Source organism: Engystomops pustulosus, chromosome 2 (genome assembly GCF_040894005.1).
Source record: "Engystomops pustulosus chromosome 2, aEngPut4.maternal, whole genome shotgun sequence".
Lineage (NCBI taxonomy): Eukaryota > Metazoa > Chordata > Amphibia > Anura > Leptodactylidae > Engystomops > Engystomops pustulosus.
Window position 1 is genome coordinate 30,719,645 of NC_092412.1, and position 19,363 is coordinate 30,739,007.

At 47.7% G+C, this 19,363-nt stretch overlaps 1 long non-coding RNA gene across 1 annotated transcript in view; it reads right to left on the bottom strand.

The window, feature by feature from the left end:
- Window positions 1-9,838, bottom strand: part of LOC140116442 (uncharacterized) — a 39,262-nt gene extending 29,424 nt beyond the window's left edge. The window contains exons 1-2 of the long non-coding RNA XR_011852755.1: window positions 9,674-9,838; window positions 4,308-4,443 (exon numbers count right to left, since the gene is read on the bottom strand). This is a non-coding gene — a long non-coding RNA (uncharacterized lncRNA). The remainder of the gene's footprint in view (window positions 1-4,307; window positions 4,444-9,673) is intronic.
- Between the last annotated feature and the right edge of the window lie 9,525 nt (window positions 9,839-19,363).

Genomic DNA, 19,363 nt, shown 5'->3' on the forward strand with positions numbered 1-19,363 from the left:
TAGTCTGATAGTCCAGGGCAGAGCATTCCATAGAATTGGTGCAGCTCTAGAGAAGTCTTGGAGACGCGAGTGGGAGGTCCGCACTAGGGTAGAGGTTAATCTAAGATCACTGGCGGATCTAAGAGCACGGGTTGGGCGATAGACTGAGATAAGAGAGGAGAGGTAGGGGGGTGCAGCATTATACAGAGCTTTATGGATGAGGGTTATTATTTTAAACTATTCGAAAGGAGACTGGCAGCCAGTGCAGCTACTGGCATGAACTGTAAGCATACATGGTCCCCTTATCAAACGAGCTGTGTCAGGCAGAATTTTGGGTTGTTTTCATGGCTTCCACAACAAACTTGTTAACTTTGTCGCCACCCTGCTGTGTAATCCACAAAAAATACTGGCAAACTTTTATCATTTACCGATATTATTTCAGCGCTTCTTGCGCAGATGTTTACATTCCCCTCACCCGCCATATCCTAAACTTATAAGAACGCTACTACACTTGATCTTATACAAAAGGTTCTTAGAAGTGCTGTTTGGGGAGTAGCCTAGAGACAGGGGCTTGGATTGGCGAAAGCTCGCCTGGCAGCGGAGCGCCAGCTCCATGCCAAGATCCAACTAACATAGTTTTAACTGCAGCACCTTTAATCTACTACTAGTTCACTGCCTCCATACATGGTCCCCTTATCAAACGAGCTGTGTCAGGCAGAATTTTGGGTTGTTTTCATGGCTTCCATGTTAACTTTGTCGCCACCCTGCTGTGTAATCCACAAAATATACTGGCAAACTTTTATCATGTACCGATATTATTTGAGCGCTTCTTGCTCACCTCCTTTGGTTCCTCTCTGCCACCCATTGGTTTGAAGCCTGAGTCCATTTAGGGTATGTCGCCATGACACTCTCTAGCCTGCTGCCGCTGCCTCTGCATGCCGTCCCCTATAGTGTCAGGGTCAATTATTGGATGTTTTAGATGCTATTTAGCCTCATTCGGTCACTCTGTCATTGCCATGCTGTTGCCCATAATTTTGGCATAATGGTGCGATTATGCAGCCTCAGAGGCATCCATGCATGCTGCCCCTGCTGTTTCCTGTCCATTTCCGTGGTGTTTCCATCCTTTTCTGAGGTTCCCAGGTGTTTGGCCAAGCTTCCCTGTGCAGAGCCTTGGTCCCCTTGAAAAATGCTCGAGTCTCCCATTGACTTCAATGGGGTTCGTTATTCGAGACGAGCACTCGAGCATCGGGAAAAGTTCGTCTCGAATAACGAGTACCCGAGCATTTTAGTGCTCGCTCATCTCTAACCAGGATATAAAAATTAGAAAAGATATGAGCGCATCCATAAGGGGTTAAGTCAACGCTGTATGAAATGATTTCAGTCGCGTGCCACATTTTAATCAGCATCCTAATCCATGATAATAAGCGCTATTCAGACGCAGCTATGGAATCTTATTGGAGAATTGGAGGATTGCATATATTACAATAGTCAATTCCCCTCTCTACGGAGAAATGGCAGTCATTCCCGCAGCACAATCATGTCTAATGATAAGCGGCCGTTCACTACATCTCACAATCAGACAATTGTTGTTTTGGCTTGTGAATGACATTTATCTTATTGCGGGATCCCCGATCGCTTTTTACACCTTTCTATTCCAATTAGGGAAAATGAGTCAGAACATTGTGACGGGGAGACCAGAGGAGATACAAGTGACGGAGATAGTTTTAGTTTATTTACAGAAATTGACAAAATGTAGTAGAAAAAGCAATTTACACAACGTGATTATGGAAATGACTTATTTTTGTCTTGTTTCTAAAAGGAGGAAAAGACAATTCTTTGTGTGGCCAAGAAGTGAGAGAAGTAACATGACAAAAACCCTACAAATCACAGATCATATCACAATATTCCTCCCTCGTAGCAATAGTTAGTGGAGATGGATTTATGATCATAGTATGCAAGGGCAGCTTAAGACCTCCATGGGCCCTGGGCTGTATGAATATTATAGCTCCTACAAGTCTGGAATCACTTCCTACATATGGGACTAGGATCTGCTTCTTGGGGAATGGAGGATGTGTTCCTTCTGCTTGCTTTCAGTCTACGTTTTTAGGACCTTTGTAGGACCTTCAAAGGTCCTGAAATAGCTCTTTTGTACATTTGAATTGAGAGCAGGAAAGAATGTATGAGGATTTCATTGGTAAAGATCCTAGTGGGTGGGTCCCGGTCCCTATAGAAGGTTTGGCCCAAACCACCTATATTCTAATCCACTACTGACCCTATTGACCCAGTTCCTCCCCCGCCTGCCATATCTCTCCCCCTCCTCCCCATAGTACATGTCTGACTTGTATGATACTCACCATCATCCTGCTCGTTACCTGATTGCTCATAACTGCTGATAATTGATACTTCTGACACCACTGCCGCTAATTATATTTACTTCATTCCCCGCTCCCATCGCTCATCACTAAAGTTAATTGGTGGCAAACTTGTCACTGCACAGGATTAGCAAAGAGTCACCTCTGTAATACATATAAATAGAGGATCATATAATATCCCTAGGTCTCAATGCGAGCAGATTGTACATAGTGTCCTATCTGCAGGCTGCATGTTATAGAGCAGGGGGAGCTGAGCAGATTGCACAAAGTGTCTTATCTGCAAGCAGCATGTTATAGAGCAGGAGGAACTGAACAGATTGTACACAGTGTCCTTTCTGCAGGCAGCATGTTATAGAGCAGGAGGAGCTGAGCAGATTGTACATAGTGTCCTATCTGCAGGCAGCATGTTATAGAGCAGGAGGAGCTGAGCAGATTGTACATAGTGTCCTATCTGCAGGCAGCATGCTATAGAGCAGGAGGAGCTGAGTAGATTGTACATATTGTCCTATCTGCAGGCAGCATGTTATAGAGCAGGAGGAGTTGAGCAGATTGTATATAGTGTCCTATCTGCAGGCGGCATGTTATAGAGCAGGGGGAGCTGAGCAGATTGTACATAGTGTCCTATCTACAGGCAGCTTGTTATAGAGCAGGAGGAGTTGAGCAGATTGTACAAAGTGTATGGGCATGCAACACATTTCTGTCGGACTTTGCCCTTAGTAAATGTGCCACTGTGTCCTATCTGCAGGCAACCTGTTTCGCAGTCCTATCTTCGGGAGGGGATATTTGATCCCTCTACCTCTTGGGTCACTTAGCAGTGATATCAGCACCACCGGCACATCCTCTAATTCATATTACAGTTACTTTTGCGCATTAGGATAAAACTTTTTCTAAAACTTTTGGAATCAGAGGGGTTAATGAATGATCAGAAATCAAGTCTTCTATCCCGTGCTGTGAACGCTGGGAGCCTGGTTTACCGCTTCTACTACTGCAAGTATTTGGAAATATGTAAAATACGTTAAATTGACGGCCTGTAATTCTGGGGGGAATCTCCTCTGATTACAGAGCAATTTGCTCAGCCCCTCCAGCAACGAGGAGATTAACGGAGGGGGGGAGGGGGCGGCATCAGCTGACATTTATTCTAGATATATTAAAAACAGATAAGAAGTGATTATATTTATCCTCTGGAGCCACGATGCCAGAGAATGTTAAACAACTTATCATGAGGCTCTAATTAAATGGCACATTATGGAAATAATAATTGCGAGATTATATTAAAGGGTTTAAAGGCGGCAAATATTTCGCAAGATTTATTGGTTTTTGTGGGAAAGATGTCGCCGAGAGTAAGGAAGAAGTAATATCCGTGACACTGGATATGGAAAGGTCTATGCCCTCGGACCACTGGGACTCAAAATTAGAAATGTAATTGGTCCAAAGTTGTACAAGGTCCTCAATATGGACCACAGATCCACCGTCAGAAGGACTCCTTGGATCTCCCGTGTCCTGCCGACTTCCAGCGGATGGAGGGGGCGGTGCATTCATTATTGTTTACACCTCCCTCCATGACAACCACTCCCACATCAGCTTGTGTGTATACAGTAATGACAACATTGCCATCTCATTTGCTCTAAGCAGCAGGACACGTGAATTCACAGGAAGTCCTGAGTATTGCTGCTGGTGGATCATGTGACCAGAGGCTCTCCTGGAATACTGTAAAACCAGGGTAAGCATGATATGGATGCTTATATTAGTTTCTTATTAGGGACCAACCCCTTTCAGTCTATGGAAATCTATAGGAATCACAGGCATCACATGTTCATCTATGATGGTCTCATGCTCTCCACAGGGAGGCGTAACCTCCGATCACAGTTACATTTAATATAAATAAATAAAGAGCTCAAAGATCAACCTTATGCCAAAAAAATTAAATCTCAGACATGTCTCTGCATGTAGATGTACCTGTGTCTTTTCCTTCTTTGAGAGCTTTAGCCTTTCCTTGTTGTCACCATGCCGCGCTCTGCATATATACACAGCTTCCTGTCCCCAGCCCGTCCTCATGGCGTCACCCACTGTGCCTCTCCCTCTCACAGTCCATCTGCTTGACAGACACGAGAAAGGGAGGGGGGAGCAGGATAAGTCATAATCCTCTGCTGCAGCTCCTCCTAATCATCACAGCTCAGACATGTAAACGGAATACACAGAGAGTCTGCTCATGGCACAAAAGTAAGTAGCAGTAATACTGAATCAGATTCACATTAAGGTATTGTTAGGGCAGTAAATGTACATGGTCAACTTATGCAAAAGAGTGGCCAACCCCTTTAATCTAGATTTTACAATGTGTGCCCTCATCTTTCTGGCATTCCTTCCTCTCATCTCTATAACTCCATACCTCCCAACTTTTGGAGAAGAGAAAGAGGGACACAAAGCTCCTCCCCCTTTTTCTAAGCCACGCCCATTGTCCAACCCTCAAGCATAGTATAATATCGAACTTGATGGTCCCCAAATGCTACAACGCCCCTTAATTTGCCCCCCTTCCCGTGGACCAATATAATATCCCCTAATGCAACTCTGTAACATGTAAAACATATAGACTGTCCTCCAGTCTCCTCCTGTAGCCTCCAGCCCCCTGTCCTCCTCCTGTAGCCTCCTGTCCTCCAGCCTCCTCCTGTATCCCCCTGTCCTCCAGCCTCCTCCTGTATCCCCCTGTCCTCCAGCCTCCTCCTGTATCCCCCTGTCCTCTAGCCTCCTCCTGTATCCCCCTGTCCTCCAGCCTCCTCCTGTATCCCCTTGTCCTCCAGCCTCCTCCTGTATCCCCTTGTCCTCCAGCCTCCTCCTGTATCCCCTTGTCCTCCAGCCTCCTCCTGTATCCCCTTGTCCTCCAGCCTCCTCCTGTATCCCCTTGTCCTCCAGCCTTCTCCTGTCCTCCAGCCTCCTCTTGTAGCCTCCTCCTGTCCTCCATCCTCCTCCTGTCGCCTCCTCCTGTCCTCTAGCCTCCTCCTGTCGCCTCCTCCTGTCCTCCAGCCTCCTCCTGTCCTCCAGCCTCCTCCTGTAGCCCCCCTGCCTCCTCCTGTAGCCCCCCTGTCCTCCAGCCTCCTCCTGTAGCCCCCCTGCCTCCTCCTGTAGCCCCCCTGTCCTCCAGCCTCCTCCTGTAGCCCCCCTGCCCTCCAGCCTCCTCCTGTAGCCCCCCTGTCCTCCAGCCTCCTCCTGTAGCCCCCCTGTCCTCCAGCCTCCTCCACGTGTCCCCCAGTCTCCTCCTGTTCCCCAGCCTGCTCCAGCATCCTCCTCCTGTCCCCCAGCCCCTCCATCCTCTATCTTCCTGCTGTCCTCCAGCCTCCTCCTTCTGCTCCAGCCTCCTCCTTCTGCTCCAGCCTGCTCCTGATTTCCCAGCCTCCTCCTCCTGTCCCCCAGCCTCCTCCTCCTGTCCCCCAGCCTCCTCCTCCAGCATACTCCTGTCCCCCAGCCTCCTCCTCCAGCATACTCCTCCTGTCCTCCAGCCTCCTCCTCCAGCATACTCCTCCTGTCCTCCAGCCTCCTCCTGTCCCCCAGCCGCCTCGAGCATCCTCCTGTCCCCCAGCCCCTCCATCCTCTATCTTCCTGCTGTCCTCCAGCCTCCTCCTTCTGCTCCCCAGCCTGCTCCAGCCTCCTCCTGTCCCCCAGCCTCCTCCTCCTGTCCCCAGCCTCCTCCTCCAGCAGCCTCCTGATTTCCCAAACTCCTCCTCTTGGTGATCGGCTGTCATGGTAGCCTAAAGTCCCATTGAGACTAGTAGGCCTGCCATGTGTAATGATCTCTAATAGCAGATGAGAGGCTATTAGAGATCAGCAGTAATATTGCTATACACTAGTATTCCAGTATATTATATTAGAGAGTCTAAAATAATGGTAACATTTTTTTTAAAAAATTGAAAAAAAAGAAAAATTTTAAAGCAACCCCCTTTCACTAGATCACATATATACACATTATATACCTGTCACACTGCCCCCCACACATTATATACCTGTCACACCGCCCCCCACACATTATATACCTGTCACACTGCCCCCCACACATTATATACCTGTCACACTGCCCCCCCACACATTATATACCTGTCACACTGCCCCCCACACATTATATACCTGTCACACTGCCCCCCCCCACACATTATATACCTGTCACACTGCCCCCCCACACATTATATACCTGTCACACTGCCCCCCCACACATTATATACCTGTCACACTGCCCCCCCACACATTATATACCTGTCACACTGCCCCCCCACACATTATATACCTGTCACACTGCCCCCCCACACATTATATACCTGTCACACTGCCCCCCCACACATTATATACCTGTCACACTGCCCCCCCACACATTATATACCTGTCACACTGCCCCCCCACACATTATATACCTGTCACACTGCCCCCCACACATTATATACCTGTCACACTGCCCCCCACACATTATATACCTGTCACACTGCCCCCCCACACATTATATACCTGTCACACTGCCCCCCCACACATTATATACCTGTCACACTGCCCCCCCACACATTATATACCTGTCACACTGCCCCCCCACACATTATATACCTGTCACACTGCCCCCCCACACATTATATACCTGTCACACTGCCCCCCCCACACATTATATACCTGTCACACTGCCCCCCACACATTATATACCTGTCACACTGCCCCCCCCCACACATTATATACCTGTCACACTGCCCCCCCCCACACATTATATACCTGTCACACTGCCCCCCACACATTATATACCTGTCACACTGCCCCCCCACACATTATATACCTGTCACACTGCCCCCCCACACATTATATACCTGTCACACTGCCCCCCCCACACATTATATACCTGTCACACTGCCCCCCACACATTATATACCTGTCACACTGCCCCCCCCCACACATTATATACCTGTCACACTGCCCCCCACACATTATATACCTGTCACACTGCCCCCCCCCACACATTATATACCTGTCACACTGCCCCCCCACACATTATATACCTGTCACACTGCCCCCCACACATTATATACCTGTCACACTGCCCCCCCACACATTATATACCTGTCACACTGCCCCCCACACATTATATACCTGTCACACTGCCCCCCCACACATTATATACCTGTCACACTGCCCCCCCACACATTATATACCTGTCACACTGCCCCCCACCCCCATATTATATACCTGTCACACTGCCCCCCCACACATTATATACCTGTCACACTGCCCCCCACACATTATATACCTGTCACACTGCCCCCCACACATTATATACCTGTCACACTGCCCTCCCACACATTATATACCTGTCACACTGCCCCCCCACACATTATATACCTGTCACACTGCCCCCCCCCCCACATTATATACCTGTCACACCGCCCCCCACACATTATATACCTGTCACACTGCCCCCCACACATTATATACCTGTCACACTGCCCCCCCACACATTATATACCTGTCACACTGCCCCCCACACATTATATACCTGTCACACTGCCCCCCCACACATTATATACCTGTCACACTGCCCCCCCCCACACATTATATACCTGTCACACTGCCCCCCCCACACATTATATACCTGTCACACTGCCCCCCCCCACACATTATATACCTGTCACACTGCCCCCCCACACATTATATACCTGTCACACTGCCCCCCCACACATTATATACCTGTCACACTGCCCCCCCACACATTATATACCTGTCACACTGCCCCCCCCCACACATTATATACCTGTCACACTGCCCCCCCACACATTATATACCTGTCACACTGCCCCCCCACACATTATATACCTGTCACACTGCCCCCCCCACACATTAGATACCTGTCACACTGCCCCCCCACACATTATATACCTGTCACACTGCCCCCCCCACACATTATATACCTGTCACACTGCCCCCCCACACATTATATACCTGTCACACTGCCCCCCACCCCCACATTATATACCTGTCACACTGCCCCCCCCACACATTATATACCTGTCACACTGCCCCCCCCACACATTATATACCTGTCACACTGCCCCCCACACATTATATACCTGTCACACTGCCCCCCACACATTATATACCTGTCACACTGCCCCCCACCCCCACATTATATACCTGTCACACTGCCCCCCCACACATTATATACCTGTCACACTGCCCCCCCACACATTATATACCTGTCACACTGCCCCCCCCCCACATTATATACCTGTCACACTGCCCCCCCACACATTATATACCTGTCACACTGCCCCCCCACACATTATATACCTGTCACACTGCCCCCCACCCCCACATTATATACCTGTCACACTGCCCCCCACCCCCACATTATATACCTGTCACACTGCCCCCCCCACACATTATATACCTGTCACACTGCCCCCCACACATTATATACCTGTCACACTGCCCCCCACCCCCACATTATATACCTGTCACACTGCCCCCCCCCACACATTATATACCTGTCACACTGCCCCCCACACATTATATACCTGTCACACTGCCCCCCCCACACATTATATACCTGTCACACTGCCCCCCCACACATTATATACCTGTCACACTGCCCCCCCACACATTATATACCTGTCACACTGCCCCCCACACATTATATACCTGTCACACTGCCCCCCCACACATTATATACCTGTCACACTGCCCCCCACACATTATATACCTGTCACACTGCCCCCCCACACATTATATACCTGTCACACTGCCCCCCCACACATTATATACCTGTCACACTGCCCCCCCCCCCACATTATATACCTGTCACACTGCCCCCCCACACATTATATACCTGTCACACTGCCCCCCCACACATTATATACCTGTCACACTGCCCCCCCACACATTATATACCTGTCACACTGCCCCCCACACATTATATACCTGTCACACTGCCCCCCCACACATTATATACCTGTCACACTGCCCCCCCACACATTATATACCTGTCACACTGCCCCCCCACACATTATATACCTGTCACACTGCCCACCACACATTATATACCTGTCACACTGCCCCCCCACACATTATATACCTGTCACACTGCCCCCCCACACATTATATACCTGTCACACTGCCCACCACACATTATATACCTGTCACACTGCCCCCCCACACATTATATACCTGTCACACTGCCCCCCCCACACATTATATACCTGTCACACTGCCCCCCCACACATTATATACCTGTCACACTGCCCCCCACCCCCACATTATATACCTGTCTCACCTCCTTGCACTGCTTCTGTATAACTTCTCATACATACCTCGGCATGCATGGCAGCAACCTCTACCGGGGTCTTCAGTAGCTCCTCCCACATAGGCGTCACATGGTCATGACCTCATCGAAGGTCCTTGACCACATTCACTGCTGTGATGATCCCCAGAGGTAGTGTGTGCTGCAGCCAGCAGGTGTGCCCTGCCCACCCGAACCCCCCGCCCCCCCCCTCGCGGTTACTGCGGTCACCGCGGTTACTCTCAGCCAGGCAAGTCGGACCCTGGTCCCGGGACCAGGAGACGGGACTCAGTCTCCTGGCCCGGGACAATGCGGGGAATAGCGTGACATTCCCTTATCCTCCCGGGGCGGCGGGACTGGGGTTAAAAAGCGTGACAGTCCCGCCGAAAGCGGGACGGTTGGGAGGTATGTAAACTCTAATGTTGCATCTTATTTCTCTATACCCTAACTCTCTGTTGTTCCCCCTCTTGACTCGCACTGCCCCCATCCATCTATGTTGCCCCGCACTTATCTTTTAATTCCTCCTTTCTACCTATATCCACATCTCTCTGTATCTGCCGCCATTGTTCTCTATGCTTCTACCTATATAACCCCCTACTCATTTATCTACCCATCTTTCTTTGTGTGCCCCCTACCTGTGTAAATGAAAATAAGTTATTTCAAGGAGAAGAAGGGTCCAATATCAGTTCTATCTGCGTGTCCATTATCATCAGTATCCCCATTTCTAAGGGCAAAAAACTGAAGGACGATCTCACAGCCCAGAAAAAATTGTATTTACCTCTAATTTTCTTCAATGGTGTTCTTAAATGCGTTTCCCTATATATACACTTATCACATATTCAAAGGATAGAATTCTGATTCCTGGGGCTCCTCAAAAATCGTGGGAATGGGGCCCCTTTTATTTGAGATAGCTCTCCTAGCAGTCTCATTTGGGCGGTAGCCCAGGGCCCAAAACTTCTAGGGACCCATGGCCACCCAAACCACCCACCAAATTTCATGCTCAGAAGGATTTCATCCCTGTTCCTGCTCTCAACACACATGTACACAAGAGCCGTTTAAGGACCTTTGACGGTCCTCAAAAAGCCCTGAAACTGCAGACAGAAAGCAGGCAGAAGGGAAGCATCCTCCATTCTCCAAGGAGCTTGATTCTAGTACCATATGTAGGAAGTGAATATAATAATATAATATTCATATAGCGCAGGGCCCATGGCAATCTTAATCTGCCCCTGAAAAGGAACACTGGTCCATAAGGACCTGTGGGTAGTTTAGTGTACCAGATCGACCTGACAGGTTCCCTTTAGAAAGTTAATATAAATAATTTCCTTTTGATACATTCCCTTTAAATGACAAACCCTGCTGTACTACACCTAAAGAGCAGAAACATATCTCAGTCTAATTCTGTTTGTTTTAGTGATGTGTCACTCGCGAATGAGCCGGCTCTTGTTTATGAATGACGGGAGCCGATAGCTCACTTAACCCCGCCCCTAACTGACTCGCCACGCCCCCTTTAACCCTGATACAATTGACTGATTGGCCTGCGGATCCCTATTATATATTTAATAGGGGTCCGTTCAGGTGCCAGAAGAGCCGACTCTTCTTAGTGAGCTGAGCCTAATGAGCCAGCTCACTAGGAAGAGCCATAATTCCCATCACTGGTTTGTTTGTTGAGATTTATCATCAACTTTCTGAGGTAAAACAGTTCTAGTTGCCCATGGAAACCAATCAGAGCTCAGCTTTAATTTTATAAACAGCTGTGGGGAAAAGAAATCTGCGCTCTGATTGGTTGCAAAGGGCAACTAGAACAGTTCTGCTCTAAGAGACTACTGATAAATAACCCGCTTGGAGTGTATTAAATATGAGGGTAAATCGTTTAGGTAATTTTGTAAGGAAACAAGGAAGATCATCTAAGATGGACAAGTTCTATCCTCAAAACATTAAGCTGACAAATTTAAGAAAGTCATTAAAAGTCAAATCAATTCCATGAAAGTGCTGAATACTAATAGACCGCGAGCCGTACACCGCGCTCCCAGATCGTATCCCGTCCCTCACAGTCTGGACTGAACTTTTTCCATTACCAGCCATTTTAAGTACTGTATAAGTTAATTGCTGAGATATTGAACCGAGCTTAATAAAGCCGCCACCTAAATGCCTTCCATAATTTACAATTGTTGTTTGTCTAATATTCCATGGCCCGGCTCCACACTTCCTGTCTGCGCGCTCGGGAGACATGCTAATTATCTAAACTGGTCTACCGCCCTACAAGTCACGCTAGTAATGCCGCAACGCAATCACAGTGCAGACCACAAGGGTTAATGTGCCCGGGAAATACCTCCTCCTCATATGTGAATGGGTTTAATTACAGATAAAATGGTGCTACCGTATTATGCTGTATCTATCTATCTCATAACTATCTATCTATCCATCTATCTATCTATCCATCTATCTATCTATCTCATAACTATCTATCTATCTCATATCTATCTATCTATCTATCTATCTATCTATCTATCTCCTATCTATCTATCTATCTATCTATCTATCTATCTATCTATCTCCTATCTATCTATCTATCTATCTATCTATCTCCTATCTATCTATCTATCTCATATCTATCTATCTATCTATCTATCCCATATCTATCTCATATCTATCTATCTATCTCCTATCTATCTATCTATCTATCTATCTATCTATCTATCTGTGATCCATCTATCTATCTATCTATCTATCTCATATCTATCTATCTATCTATCTATCTATCTATCTATCTATCTATCTATCTATTTGTCAATAGGTATAGTAGTACTGTGCCCATATATACAGAATAAGAGTAGTAGTACTGTGCTGTGCCCATATATACAGGATAGGAGTAGTAGTACTGTGCTGTGCTCATATAGACAGGATAGGAGTAGTAGTACTGTGCTGTGCTCATATAGACAGGATAGGAGTAGTAGTACTGTGCTGTGATCATATATACAGGATAGGAGTAGTAGTAATCTGCTTTGCCCATATATACAGGAAAGGAGAAATTTTACAGTGTCCTGCCCATATATACAGGATTGGGGTAGTAGTATTGTGCTGTGTCAATATATATATAGAATACGAGTAGTAGTACTGTGTTGTGCCCATATATACAGGATAGGAGTAATAGTAAAGTGCACTTATCATATATACAGGACAGAGGAAGTAGTACTGTGCTGTGATGATATAAACACGATAGGAGTAGTAGTGTGCAGTGTTGTGCCCATACATACAGGATAGGAGTAGTAGTACTGGGCAGTGCCCATTTATACAGGATAGGAGTAGTAGTACTGTGCCCATATATACAGGATAAGAATAGCAGTAGTACTGTGCTGTGCCCATATAGACAGGATAGGAGTAGCAATACTGTGCTGTGCCCATATATACAGGATAGGAGTAGTAGTACTGTGCTGTGCCCATATATTCAGAATAGGAGTAGTAGTACTGTGCTGTGCCCATATATACAGGATAGGAGTAGTAGTACTGTGCTGTGCCCATATAGACAGGATAGGAGTAGTAGTACTGTGCTGTGCTCATATATACAGGATAGGAGTAGTAGTACTGTGCTGTGCCCATATATACAGGTTAGGAGTAGTAGTACTGTGCTGTGCTCATATATACAGGATAGAAGTGGTAGTACAGTGCTGTGCCCATATATACAGGATAAGAATAGCAGTAGTACTGTGCCCATATATACAGGATAAGAATAGCAGTAGTACTGTGCCCATATATACAGGATAAGAATAGCAGTAGTACTGTGCTGTGCCCATATAGACAGGATAGGAGTAGTAGTAGTGGGGCCATATACACAGAATGCCTTTTAAGAGTTGACAGCTAGAGGAGTGTATCCCTTAAAGTCCCAGGGCCCGGAGCCACCACCCCCTTTGCTCCGCTGGTAGCTACTTGTCTGATATACTAATAATATATGACATTGGTCATTAGAATTTATTGTATCTGGAATTACAGCTCAACTTCCCTGAGAGAGTTGCAGTACCTTACACATCCTGTGGAATTGTGTGGCGCTGTTTATGATACAAAGCAGTGTATTTTTTTTATCCAGTACCCATTAATCTATGCCTTATGCCCCGTACATGCTGTATCTGACACAACAATGTGTGATAATCCTGCGCTGTGTTTGTTTCTCATACTTTTTGTACCTGTTGTAGACAAGTGGAACGTCTTCTCTCGATGTTCTTGTTCTGGTTCCTTCAGAACCTCGTCTCAGTGTTTTCTCTACCTCTTCCCACATTTCCGTGTCTTGCTTGGCTCATTATTATGACACTGCGGTTCATCGCTTGTTAACATGATTTCTTTCGTTTTTTAGCTTTTCCAGCGATTCTGCAGTTGCTTAGCAATAGACTTTACATAAGGACAAGACTCGTTAAGGAAACTTTAGCAGTGGCTCCAGTGTAACGTCCTCTTGTGAAATGTTACCAGGCACTTAATAATATAGGGGGAGTCTAAAATTGGCATGTCTGTAGATAATATCGGAATAACCCAGAGGTCACAAATCGATGATTATACACAACGTCTGTACACTTTGGTCGACTGAAGGACATACAGGTAGAAAAAGAATATCAAAAATCAGGTAAGAATTGTTATGGTTATGGTCTGTGTATGAGTGTGGACGGGGACTCTCTAAGCAGAAACTTCATGATTCCTCTGTGCTATAAGACATTGGGGGTCATTTACTAAGGGCCCAAATCACTTTTTTACGGCGGGTTACCCGAATTTTTCCGTTTTGCGTCAATTTTCCCCGAATTGCCCCGGGTTTTTGGTGCACGCGATCGGATTGTGGCACATCGGCCCCGGCATACACACGACAGAAATCGTGGGATGTGGCCGAACGAAAACCCAACGGATTCTGAAAAACCGCCGCATTTAAAAAAAAAAAGGGTTGCTGGACACGCGCTTACCTTCACACAGCAATGGATCGTGAACTCCGGTGGACCTCTGCGGACTTCAGCGCAGCAGTGACACCTGGTGAAAGTCAAAGGAACTGCCTTAGTGAATCGCCAGAATCCACTGCAGAGAACGCGCTGCTGGATCGCGAATGGACCGGGTAAGTAAATCTGCCCCATTGTGTGCTGACCATGTGCTTATCAGCTTCCAGGGTTATGTACACTTTAATTTAGCTTCTGAACATTCACTAGTATCTGACACATAGAAAGAGAGATGAGACAGATCAGAGATGATGAGATCCATGAGATTCTTAGTAATAACATACACTGTCAGCTCTGCTGTGCCTCCCCAAATAAAGACCTTATCTGTCTGTGGCTTGTAGAAATACTCTACTCACGCTGCTGTTTGCCGGCAGGAAGTCTGTGTGTGCGTGTCTCGTCTTGGAATGGAGGGGGGAGGGACCAATGCAGGCAGGAGCTCAGCACAGCCTAAGGCTACATTCACACTACAGTATGGGGGACGTATATACGGCCGACGTATATGCGGCCGATATACGTCCCCCATACACTCCTATGGGCTCACGGCCCTGTACGGGAGCGGTACGGTGCAGCACACGTGCGGCACCGTACCGCTCCGTAGCCCGGGGAAAGATAGGACCTGTCCTATCTTTCCCCGTATTACGGCGCCGTGCGCCATTAGTTTCTATGGAGAGGGGCGGGGGTGAGCTGCGCTCACCTCCTCCTCCTCTCCCCGCGCTGCCGTGAGCCCGCCGTGCTACGGTGCGGCGGGCTCACGGCAGTGTGAATGTAGCCTAAGACAGTAGAAGAATCTGTCCTGTCCGACCCTAGACTGGTTTAAGGTCGGATCCTGGGGCAACCAAAATTGTATACAACAGGACTAGAGATGAGCGAGCACTAAAATGCTCGGGTGCTCGTTACTCGAGTCAAACTTTTCCCGATGCTCGAATGCTCGTTTTGAATAACGAACCCCATTGAAGTCAATGGGAGACTCGAGCATTTTTCAAGGGGAGCAAGGCTCTGCAATAAAATGTGTCATTTTATTGAGAAATAAGGAAGTCAGTCCTGTTTCTTCGTTTTTTTTTATTCAATGGAATATTCGTGGAACTTAAAAAAGGAGAATGACCCGTGTTAAACATCTGCAACGTGTTCTTCACACATATTGTTCTTCACATACTATTGTGAAGAACACCGTTCTGCACGAATGTCTTCTGATAAGTTAGCAGATGTACGGAAACATCTGCAATGTGTTCTTCACTGTGTTCACTGTGTTCTTCACTTAAATGATCCTTAATGATCCTTAAATTTCACTGTTCTTCACTGTGTTGACTTAAGCGAAAGCTCGTTATTGAGCAGGCGAAATACTCGTCCGAGCAATGAGCCGTTTCGAGTATGCTAATACTCAAACGAGCATCAAGCTAGGACAAGTATACACGCTCATCTCTAAACAGGACTGATAGAGACAGGTTGGAATTATATCTGTGACATGCAGTGAATTAGAGAATTTGTTATTTTGTTATCCTGAGTACATTTAAGAAACATGTCTTTGTGGGAATATCCCTTTAATACATCTGAAATAAGGGGTTTCCTACAAAAGACTCTCGGCGCATGCCAGGCGTGTATCCTTGAGTCCTTCATAGGAAACCGTCTACTCCAGATGTATTAACTATCGATCCTGATGAAGTGGATAGTCCTTCCCCAAATTGCTTCGTCATACTCGGTTCATATGAAAATAAAAACCCATTTTAAACGTAAATTCGCTATTAGACCCTATTTGTCAGCACATCCAGTCACGACCAGCAGACCCGGAACCGACACACATCAAGCAGGGAGCAGCACTGGTCCCCAGACACCACCAGCAGGGAGCAGCACCAGACCCCAAACACAGCGAGCAGGGAGAAGCCCCCGACCCCACACACAGCGAGCAGAGAGCAGCCCTGGACCCCACACACAACCGGTCCCCAGACACAACCAGCAGAGAGCAGCACCAGACCCCACACACAACCAGCAGGGAGCAGCCCCAGACCCAGCACACAGCGAGCAGAGAGCAGCACTGGTCCCCAGACACAACCAGCCCCGGAACCGACACACAGTGAGCAGGGAGAAGAACTGGGCCCCACACACAACCAGCAGAGAGCAGCACTGGTCCCCAGACACAAACAGCAGGGAGCAGCCCCAGACCCGGCACACAGCGAGCAGAGAGCAGCACTGGTCCCCACACACAAACAGCAAGGAGCAGCCCCAGACCCGGCACACAGCGAGCAGAGAGCAGCACGGGTCCCCAGACACAACCAGCAGGGAACAGCCCCGGAACCGACACACAGTGAGCAGGGAGAAGAACTGGGTCCCACACACAACCAGCAGAGAGCAGCACTGGTCCCCAGACACAAACAGCAGGGAGCAGCACCAGACCCCACACATAGCGAGCAGGAAGCAATCTCCGACCCCACACAGCGAGCAGAGAGCAGCACTGGTCCCCAGACACAACCAGTAGGGAACAGCACCAGACCCCACACACAACCAGCAGGGAGCAGCCCCAGACCCGACACACAGCGAGCAGGGAGCAGCCCCGGACCCCACACACAACCAGCAGAGAGCAGCACTGGTCCCCAGACACAAACAGCAGGGAGCAGCACCAGACCCGACACACAGCGAGCAGAGAGCAGCACTGGTCCCCACACACAAACAGCAAGGAACAGCCCCGGAACCGACACACAGCGAGCAGGGAGCAGCCCCGGACCCCACACACAACCAGCAGGGAGCAGCACTGGTCCCCAGACACAACCATCAGGGAGCTGCCCTGGACCACCCCAGACACAACCAGCAGGGAGCAGTACTGGTCCCCAGACAAAACCAGCAGGGAGTAGCCCCGGAACTGACAAACAGCGAGCAAAGAGAAGCCCCGGACCCCACACACAATCAGCAAGGAGTAGCACTGATCCCCACACACAACCAGCAAGGAGTAGCACTGATCCCCACACACAACCAGCAAGGAGTAGCACTGATCCCCACACACAACCAGCAAGGAGTAGCACTGATCCCCACACACAACCAGCAAGGAGTAGCACTGATCCCCACACACAACCAGCAAGGAGTAGCACTGATCCCCACACAACAACCAAGGAGTAGCACTGATCCCCACACACAACCAGCAAGGAGTAGCACTGATCCCCACACACAACCAGCAAGGAGTAGCACTGATCCCCACACACAACCAGCAAGGAGTAGCACTGATCCCCACACACAACCAGCAAGGAGTAGCACTGATCCCCACACACAACCAGCAGGGAGCAGCCCCAGACCACCCCAGACACAACCAGCAGGGAGCAGCACCAGCCCACACAAACAACCAGCAGGTAGCAGAACTGGGCCCCACACACATCCAGCAGAGAGCAGCACTGGTCCCCAGACACAACCAGCAGGGAGCAGCACCAGACCCCACACACAAACAGCAGGGAGAAGCCCCGGACCCCACATACAACCAGCAGGGAGCAGCACCAGCCCACACAAACAATCAGAAGGTAGCAGAACTGGGCCCCACACACAACCAGCAGGAGCAGCACTGGTCCTCAGACACAACAGCGGAGAGCAGCAGCAGATAGATGGATAGATAGATAGATAGATGAGCATGATTGAGGAAGGTAGTGATCCCGAAACGTCACATGTTTTCATGGAATAAAGTTAATCTTTTTTCACCGGACTGCTGCCTTTTCCATGGATCTACACATAGAAAGTTTGTGACCAGAAACCTGTAGCTGAACTCCCACCCTTAGCAATATTTTTTGTTCTGTGCTATTCTAAACTTTCCTTACATTTTATTTTCGATAGATAGGAGAGATACTGGACGTGGAATGACATCAGATACTTATGAGAGTAAAATAATTGAGGATTGGGTGTTTTAAGTGCATCTAAAAATACTGAATGACATTTAGATTCTGCTCACAATAACAACACGACATTTAGAAATCCGAATTTCTGCCTTATTAGAGTTTTGTTTTTCCATGCGTTTCTTGCAAAAGCCATAGCGCGGGGCAAGATAATTCAATTACTATAAATAACATATTTTTTGCCAACTATAAAACTGTTATTTTTAGAAGAAAACTATTTCTCTTTTGTTTACACTGTTCTCGTTGATGCTGTGTAGTGCTAGCATCCTTTTGGAGGCATACAACTGATTTCTCTAGTTTTATGTATCCCTGTTTTTGGGATAAACAAAAATATCCACAATTTAAAAAAAAAAAAAATTCTGCTACACTTGTTATGCCGTTCTCTATGCTATGTGAATTCTGTGGGATTTATTAAACAAGCTGTTGTATTATTATTCTATTACTAACTTTGTGTCTTTATTTGTGTTTTATTCACTTTGTATGACCATGGGGGCGTGGTCTTGTGAATGGGGTGTGGATTCACAAAGGGTGTGGTTTAAAGAAGACCTGTCATCAAAATGATCTGCCACTGAGGCGCTGTACCTTAATTACAGCCGTTTTAACGATATTCAAATCTGTCCCAAACTGTACACCTTCCATTTGGTGGCCTAATTTATGCCATTTTGGCACATTTGCATAACTTTTGTCACAGCATAGGCCACATCCCATGTCCTTCAAAGCCACACCCATCACAAAACCACACCTTTTTGCTGATGGTATGATAGCAACCCCCCCCCCCCCATCCGGTGTCCTGCCGGTTACATCAAGAGGTTAAGACCTCTACATGTATCCATTGGGCAGTGTGGCCGCAAGATAGTTTGGGACTGGACCACCAGAGGACTATAGGACTTGAGG